The sequence below is a fragment of the Euprymna scolopes genome, chromosome 40 (genome assembly GCF_053919585.1).
Source record: "Euprymna scolopes isolate OS-2025 chromosome 40, ASM5391958v1, whole genome shotgun sequence".
Classification (NCBI taxonomy): domain Eukaryota; kingdom Metazoa; phylum Mollusca; class Cephalopoda; order Sepiida; family Sepiolidae; genus Euprymna; species Euprymna scolopes.
The window spans coordinates 7,072,157-7,082,003 of record NC_136521.1 but is presented as its reverse complement, the minus strand read 5'-3'; the positions used below and the strand labels follow the sequence as shown (position 1 = coordinate 7,082,003).

General features: G+C 33.4%; 1 pseudogene; it reads right to left on the bottom strand.

The window, feature by feature from the left end:
• Window positions 1-6,942: 6,942 nt before the first annotated feature.
• On the bottom strand, window positions 6,943-7,059 carry LOC145265774 (5S ribosomal RNA; annotated as a pseudogene).
• Window positions 7,060-9,847: the final 2,788 nt, after the last annotated feature.

Genomic DNA, 9,847 nt, shown 5'->3' with positions numbered 1-9,847 from the left:
GACTTTTGACTGCGGGATAGTATTTCATTTACTGCGGGAACGCTTTTTTTATTTTTATTTTCCCAAGATCTTATAGGAAAAAGACTAACCCACATGCGGCGAGTGACAAATGTTGAATATTTATCTTCCCGAAGTCGAGCAAATTAAATAGACAGGCGAGCCCCGTTGTTAACTCTGAGATATTACGATTTACATGAGATATAAAAAGTTTTAAAATGTTGTTAGGCGACCGACCGCTTCTCTGAAAAAAGCCTTTTATAGACATACAGAAAAGCGAACACACATACACACATACATACATGTTCGCTTTTATATTTATAGATTAAACTCAATACAGATATTTTAACTTAACATAATTTTAGAATTATGGTGGATTTTGTGTACATAAGAAAAACCTTAAGACAACAAATGTTTGAGAACTTACTTCCAATAAAAAAATAGATCTTATAATCTATACAGGTGAGAATGTGTGTGCGGACACTTCTCAACCTATAGACTCGACGGATTTTTTTATTTATAGACTCGCAATTTCGTATATAGAATATTCAGATAGATTGAATTTTTTTAATTCATTTGCAGCCGGAAAAGGGGCTGCTATGGACTGAAAATGTAAAAAACGATAATTTAAAGACATTATTTTTCTGTTTGTTAACTTTCTCAAATGCGAATGCAATGCCGTGAAACGTGACAACTTTTTAATGAATGAATGAGTAATTTTAAAAACCCATTTTTTAGGGTCGTTTCAAGCGTAACTAATGGTTATCATACTTGACTCAATTTGTTTAGGTTTTGGTTTCGATCTCAGCTTTTATCGAACAAAGGCCTATTTTACCTCTGGTTGACCTGTTCCTGTGTGTGTGCTCTATTTAGCCTGGTTATTCAGCTTCTTGATCTGTTTTAAATCTAGGTTAGTGGGGTTTTTTTGTCCAATAAATGCATTCTCATTGGCTGATAGGAAGGGCGCGGTGGATACTAGAAAGCTGATTGGCTAACTAATATTTCAAGAAAAGATGCGCATATAAAAACGAAAAACAACCACAGAATTCGCGCATAAGCCTGAATAATCCTAGAGTGGATGAAACGCGGAATATTCAGTGTAGCTTAATCGCCATATACATTTTATAAATATATATATATATATATATATATATATATATATATATATATATTCGATTATGGCTGAAGTAACTCAAGTTTATATATCTATCTATATTTTTATAAAAGTGGAAGTGTCTGTCCGTGTTTGTGTGTCTGTCTGTGTACATTTTCTTACGCAATAACTCTATAAATTTTAATACTACAGACTCAAAATTTGATAGAGAGGGTACGTTAGTATTTCCAACTCTTGTATGAAGGTGGCGACGACCTTCTACATAAAGCCCATGAGATTCCAAAATTTGTCAACCATCAAGGTTGCATATGCTCGGTGATTTAACGAGAACCGGTGTGTCAACATGATTATGTCGTACACACGCACACACACACACACACTACACACACACACACACGTACAAATACACACTGCCACATATATATATACATATATATATATATATATATATATATATATATATATAGTTTTGAATAAAATAGACTGAAGTTTCTCAAGAGCTCTTTCGGCTATCATCTCATCAGGCGAAAATCGATAGCGTACAAAATAATATTATGTCGAAATTAAAGAGTTCTTATTGGGAACTTATTGAATGTGCCAAAAGTACGGAGACATTAAATAAACTTATTAACGTTTAAAAACGATTAAAATATTGGCACAACGAGGGGGGGGGAGACAGAACGGGAGAAATGATTCAAAGTTCCCCAAAGAGAAACAATGTGTTTGATGTTTCCTTTTGCCGACACAAAGAAGGTTGACGCACCGCGATAGAGACACATTCCAAAATCTTTAAATGGTTTCTGGAGTCCGCTCTATGTAGTACCTCGAACCATTCTATTTTATATATATCGGCACAGCACGGGTTGTCAACCAAATGCTGGCCAATAGCAGAGTCCAAGGCTGCAGAAGGAGGGAGACCATCAGACCCCATCCTCCCTTGTCTGATCTTCGATGGAACATGCTGGTTTATACGATTCAAAAGATGCAAGGATGTTCGCCCAACATAACCAGCATCGCACTGGCATTTAAATTGATATACAATATTGCTATTTTGGATGTAAGGCAAACTATCCTTGCGAAAAGACGGAAAAGCAGGTCTCGTAGTATATACCAAATGCAAGGACACAGAATAAAAGCAGTCGTAAATACTTCTGCGAATCTGTTTAGAAAGTCTATTACTCTTTTCCCTAATCCACGGTAATTTTAAATAAACCGGGCATTTCAAGGGTCCAAACTTTCTAGGGATTTAAAATCCGCAACCTTTTTGAAAATACAATCATCAATAAGGTCAACAGCATAACCATTATTGATGAATATTTCCCTGATCTTATCGAGTTCGGCATCTAATCTGCTAGGCGAACAAATCATGAGGGCTCTATGTACCAAAGTATTAATTAAGCCGACCTTATGCGATTTTGGTACAAAAGACAGTCAGTTCACATATAGGCCAGTAAATGTCGGCTTTCTATAAATTGTAGTGAGAAAGTCCCCCCCACCTTGAACGTTCGGCAAGAACATCCAAAAAGGGAAGCGAATTGTCCTTCTCACTTTCCATAGTGAACTTAAGAGCCCCATGCAAAGAATTCAACCTATTTAAAAATATCGACGCTTCACCTTGCGATGGAAAAATAGCAAAAGTTTCGTCAACATATCTGAAATATGCAGTGGGTTTGTTGTAGAATTGAACGTAACGGATTCATGGTACCCGACGAAAATATCAGCTAAAGTTGGGGCGAACGGACTCCCCATTGAAACCCCGTCGACCTGACTGTACATAATATCACAAAAACTAAACTCCACGGATTTAGTGCACATTAAAATGAGTTCAATAAGAATCTCTTCAGAAAACCGTGGAGCAGTCGGTTGACCATCATAGAGCGCGTCGGTATATATACGTATAGTATCATCCTATGGTATGTTGGTAAAGAGACTAGAGACATCAAATGAGCACATAAAAGATGTCTCTGCACTTGAATCCAACCCACGTACACAATCAACGAACCGAAAAGAATCTGGGATGCAGTGCGTGGTATATAACTCGCGCACAGGTTGCAGAATTTCCACAAGCCACTGAGCCAAAGAATGTTGTGCCGAACCAAGCATTGATAAAATAGGTCTCAGTGGAACACCTTGCTTATTGATTTTGGGAAGACCATACATTCTGGGACATTGTGACCCAGAGGGTCTGATCCTGTCATAGACGTCCTTGCAAAAAACATTCTTTTTAAATAATGCAAGTAGATGTCTTTGCATTTTAGCCTCGTTCTTGCACGTATTATAAAACTACTTCATTTACTCACATAAAATTAATATACGAAAGTATAAATTTATGCGTAAACTTTAAGTATTTACTTCAACTGTGCTCAATACGTAGGTAGAGCTAGTTAGTAAGTTATAAAACATATATGGCGATTAAGCTACTCTGAATATTCCGCGTTTCGGCCAGTTTAGGACTCTTCAGGCTTATGTGCGAATTTTGTGGCTGCATGTCGTTTTTATATAAGCATCTTCTATTAAGATTTTAGTTAGCCAATCAGCTTTCTAGTATCAACCGCGCCCTTCCTATCAGCCAATGAACATGCCTTTACCGAATAAAGGCCTATTTGACATTTGGTTGACTTGTTTCTTTGTGTGTGCTCTATTTAGCCTGGATATCTAGTTTCTTCGCCTGTTTTAAATCTAGGTTAGTTTTTTTTATGTTAGTTTATGTATGTATATAGGGCGAATGAACTCTTTTTCTGGGTCAAGGGCCAACTAGCACCGTGTATATTTGTGTGTGTATATGTGTATTGGGGTGGAGAGGGCTCCCGTAAGCCGTGGTGAAGGCAACCTTTCTAGGAGAAGCAAATCTCTGATTTAAAAAACCATAAAGCGGGAGACCAGTACCCGCATTAAGCTGGTCTGCAGTTTAATTTGTTGCTGGCTATCTTGCTCTTGCTTGTTGCTGGATCTCAACATTTTGAACCGAGAGAGAGACTTAGCTGTCGTACAAAGCTAAGACTCTTTAACATCATATTTGTATAGATACTCCCTCAGACATTTGGGCTCATGGATTTTAAATGTCTGAGGGAGTGACACTCGTCTGACAAGACGTTGCAATCATCATATATATATGTACATATATACATACACACATATACACACACACACATATATATATACATATATATACACATACATATATGCGTGGTAGTTTATGTATATTCATGTTCATTTTATTTATTCATTTATTTTTTATTTTCTATTGTTTTTCTTAGTTTTAAAACTATTTTGTATCGCTATCCTAGAGTAAATACTATCTTGTGAACACAGTTGTTCGCTATTTCTCTTCTTCAGTTTAATAGTCTTATATATATATATATATATATATATATATATATATATATATATATATATTGTTCAAAATGGCCTGGGCATGCAAAAGACAATCGATTCTTTTGGCGTCTGTTCATTTGATTAAAGTGATTACTTTGAAACTTTCCTCTGAGTTATTTCGTAATATAATCTACCGCACATGCGCAGTACTCGCTAAAAGTATCGACATCCGGATCCCGTCCTTTGAGAGTTTGATTTTCGAAAAGAATCAGACGAGGTTTTTATTTAATCAAAGAATTGCCATCGCGGCGGAGTCGAGGCGAGCATCAAACATGGCGGCGGTCGAGGTGTAGTATGATTCGAAAGAGGGTTACAAATATACAAATCAGACGACAAATCGGTACGAAAAAATGGGAATGAATAGAAAAAGAAAATGGTGTTTATTAAGATGGCTCTATTCAATAAAACGTTTCAACTACGAATATATATATATATGTATATATGTACATATATATATATATATATATATATATATACACACACAAATATTTCGGATGTGATAACTAATGGCTACACATATGCAAGCATGTTTCAGTTACTACCCTGCCAGGGAATATCACCTCATCAGGCCAACATCTTTATATTGCTCTGTATACTACTAATAATATATATATATATATATATATACATATATATATGTATATATATGTATATATATATATTATGAGAACAATGGAAATAGTATTCCGATAAAATAGAGAAATACAAAACAAAAAGGAACAAACTGAGTTATATGTACATCAACATGTCGTCTTTATTTCCTCCAGAGGAAGTCTCGAAATAAAGACGAAACGTTAATGAACACATACCTCGGTTTGTTCCTTTTTATTTTTATCTCTCTCTCACTCTTTCTCTCTCTCTCTCTATCTATCTATACATACACATATATACATATATACATGTATATATAAACAATACACCCACAAACACACACACACACAGACATATATATATATGTATATATACCTACTTCATTTACTCACATAAAATTAATATACGAAAGTATAGATTTATGCGTAAAATTTAAGTATTTACTTCAAAAGTGTTCAATACGTAGGTAGAGCTAGTTAGTAATTTATAAAATATATATGGCGATTAAGCTACACTGAATATTCCGCGTTTCATTCACTATAGGATTCGTCAGGCTTATGCACATAAGCCTGACGAATCCTATAGTGAATGAAACGCCGAATATTCAGTGTAGCTTAATCGCCATATATATTTTATAAATTACTATATATATATATATATATATATATATATATATATATATATATATATATATATATATATATATTAATGATAGGACAATTCCCATATTTTTCTCGACTCCTATACAATGAGCGATTCTACACTAAATTCCAGATTCCAATACAATTGTCTATTCCGGTGCTGATTCTTTTAGAATCTTTAAATATTTAACTATATAGCTGTATTTTTTCCCCGATTACCGTAGAAACACATATGTTGAATGTGCAGATATTTTCCATAACCGTAAAAAATACACTTGCGGAGGATGATCTATCGATTTTAGCGTCCCTGAGTGTTAAAAATCAATAAATGCTTATTATTTTATCATTATTATCAGCAATGGAAGATTTTTCTTTAAACAAAATCCAATAAATAACACAAGTAAAAGAATCGATTTGTCATCGGAAAATCGGTACAAAATTTTCCGATTCCGATACCGATCTGATACACTCAAATCTTCCGATTTTTTCCGATTTCGATTAATCGTGCCAAAACTTTATATATATATATATATACTCGGGGTTTTTTTATATTCAAAAGTAATGGACTAATGAATTCAACGAGGTTGTTAGATAGTGCTCAATAAAAAGAGCTGATAATACTTGTTTATTGTTATATAAACATGCTCACATCCGGCTGCTACAAATAGCCACTTGTTTCAATCAAACAACAGATATCATCAGGCAGCGACTTGACTATTCAAAAGTTCAATGAATAAAGTCGCTGCCTGATGATATCTGTTGTTTGATTGAAACATGTGGCTATTTGTAGCAGCGGGATGTGAGCATGTTTATATAACAATAAACAAGTATATATATATATATATATATGTATGTATATATATATATATATATATATATATATAATTATTTTTTTTACTATAATAATTAAATACCTACAGACACTAGTGTTTCATCCTTTCGGGATTCTTCAGTGCAGGGTGTCCCGATTACTACCAGTCGAACGATTCGAACCCCGCGATACAAGACCCTTACTGTGGGTATCCATAGTCATATAATATATATATATGGCTTCCTTCAGTTTTGACAGACTATGGATACCCACAGTAAGGGTGCCTGCGCGTGAAATTTTTGCGGCAAGAGTTGCGCAATCTCAACCACACCTCTCCTGAGTCAACATTGTTGAATACCAGTGGCAAACGGACGTTCAGGACGACTGGAAACAATGCCGAGATAAGCGGAAAGCACATACAGCGCCTAGAATTCCCAAATGGTCACCCATCTGGTATTAGCCAGGCTCATTGTTGCTTAACTACGGTGATCTGACGGGAACCGGTGTGTCAACGTGATTATGCCGTGTGTGTGTGCCTGCGTGTGTGTGTGTGTGTGTATATATATATATATATATATATATATATATATATATATATATATATATATATATATATATATATATATATATATATATATATATATATTAATTATCAAATATATATGTATATATATATATGTATATACATATGTATAAATGACAAAAGTCTATATTTAAAATTATATGATATTTACCTTCTTACCATTTATTCCTTTAAGTAAGTAGGCAGTAACAAGTCTTGACAATAACTGTTTCGTAGCTCAAAATCTTTCATTTAATTACTGTATAAATCTCTGAATCTTTACTCCTCAGAAGAAATAGCAACTATCAGGCTATTAAAAAAATGTATTTTACTATAAAATCCGAAAATAAGGAAAGAAATTGTTATTACTTTTTATTTAATCTTCTATTCCGCAGTATTTTTTTCTATTTTTTTTTGTCTTGCCCGAATGAATTTGTTAGTATATGTTCTGTACATTTAGCATCATAATTTAAAGGTTAGTATAAACGGAATATGAAATAAAATTGAAAAAAAATATTTCCACGTAATATTAGCTATGAAATTAATGTATGAGTGTGACACTTGTGACGTAAACAAAATAGTTTTTTTGTGACATAACGGAAACATTTCTGTGAAAGTATATTAAATTGAAAAAAGAATATAGACATATTTCTACGAGTCGTTCTGCTTATATATGTTTATTTTGGAAAAAAAACTTACAAATTATAAGTGAATTATAAGTGGTGTGCCATACTTATAGGTAAATGTGCACTGAACAGATACCATAATACTTAAAGTTAAATTCAAATTTTGATATATCTTTTAATTGAGGCGCGAAAAAAAATAATTCGGATCTGGAAAACGTACGCAGTGAAACAATACATTTTATTGTCGCGTTGATTATTTATTTTTAATGCAAATAAAAAAAAACATATTTTCGGGGTTATTTATTTATGCTGGTAATGTAGAAGAAAATTTATGAATGTTTTTTAAGAAAGATGTATTAAAAAATGGAGAATACATTTAAAAAAAAGGAGGGCGGTGGGTAAATCGCCGGTGTAAAATGCTCTTTTTCTTTTGGTTGTCAAATAAATTTATTTGTAAGACAATTGCGTTAAAATAACTTAAACGTAATACAGAATGAACGATGTAAAAAAATCCAGAAAGTATTAAGAATTGTTTATTTGAATAATTAAAACGCGAAAAAAACAGTTGGGATGTTGAAAACGTACACAGTAAAACAATACCTTTTATTGTCGTGTTGATTATTTGTTGATGTACGCATGCACAACCGGAAGTTTTAAACCAGGTGTTGTAACCCAACACCCATTAGAAGGTCATTTGAGTTATATATATATATATATATATATTTATATATATATATATATATATATATATATACATTAAAGCAAATATTATTAAACGCAACGGGCACATGTTTCTTTATGATTCTTGTTTTTAATTTTTTGATTTTCCGTATGATCTGTTTGTATCACAAATAATATTAAAAAATTAAAAATTCTTGAAGCGTCATATATTAGAACCCTTCAACCCACTATAAATGATATTGCATTCGAGAAAAGCAGTAACGTTCTTAAATGTCTTGCGTAGTTCGTATTGGACGGACTTTGTTTACGGTTTCCACGAACTTGCTGATTTTAATACTCGAATTTTAAATCGACCTTTATTTTTCATAGACATTTTTAACATCGACTCTATATATTTTAAGTTATCGCCGTTTACTGTATATTTTAGTTTTCACTTTTAATTCTCATTTTCGCTCCTTCGAACTTCAACATCTGATGATGACTCGTGAACGAATCGAAAGCGTTCGTGACAGCAACAACTATGGAATTTTTATTAACATTTTTGATTTGGAGACAAAAAAGAATTATACGAAAAATCGAAAATTTAAAAAGAAAAAGAAATCATAAAGCAACGTGTCTCCGTTGCATTTAATAATATTTGCTAGAACATTACTGTATGTGGATGACTATATATATATATATATATATATATATATATATATATATATATATATATATATATATATATATATATATATGTGTGTGTGTGTGTGTTTGAGTGTGTGTGTGTGTGTGTGTGTGTGTGTGTGTGTGTGTGTGTGTGTGTGTGTGTGTGTGGCCATGAATGGAATATGAGTGGGATAGTCCAGCTTTCGTTTTACAATAGAGCACTGGATAATGTTTCTCCCTTTTCAACTATTTTATACGGCTGGAGTCTCGGATTGAACACTATTCTTTTTTCTTTAGAGGAAGATGATAGAGTATTCACTACCTCTTAATACACTGTGCTTGTTAAACATGCAATCTCTTTGTATGTGTTTAACTTACCCGTGGTTGATGCTTTTTTCTTTATTTTGTACGGTTTCAGCACTCGAAGATTTTCTGTTATTTTTTAGGTTTTCTATAACGTTATTGTACAGGGTCAATCGCGTTTTGTATTCTAGTTTCTCTAATTGGTTAACATCGGTGTGACACTTGTGAATCGAATTCGTTTCACAAAAACACTTTAATCACCCCCACATCTGTGGTGGTGATGGTGGTGGGGTCGATGGGGGGTGTAAAATGGTAATTTTTTATAATCTATTTTTCATGTTATTTATATCCGGCATAATCCTGTTTGACGTACGGGGTCTCCTTAGATCACCGAAGTCAAGCAACGATGAGCCTGGCCAGTACCAGATGGGTGACCGTTTGGGATTTTCAGGTGCTGTATGTACTCTCCGCTTATCTCGGCATTGTTTCCAGTCGTCC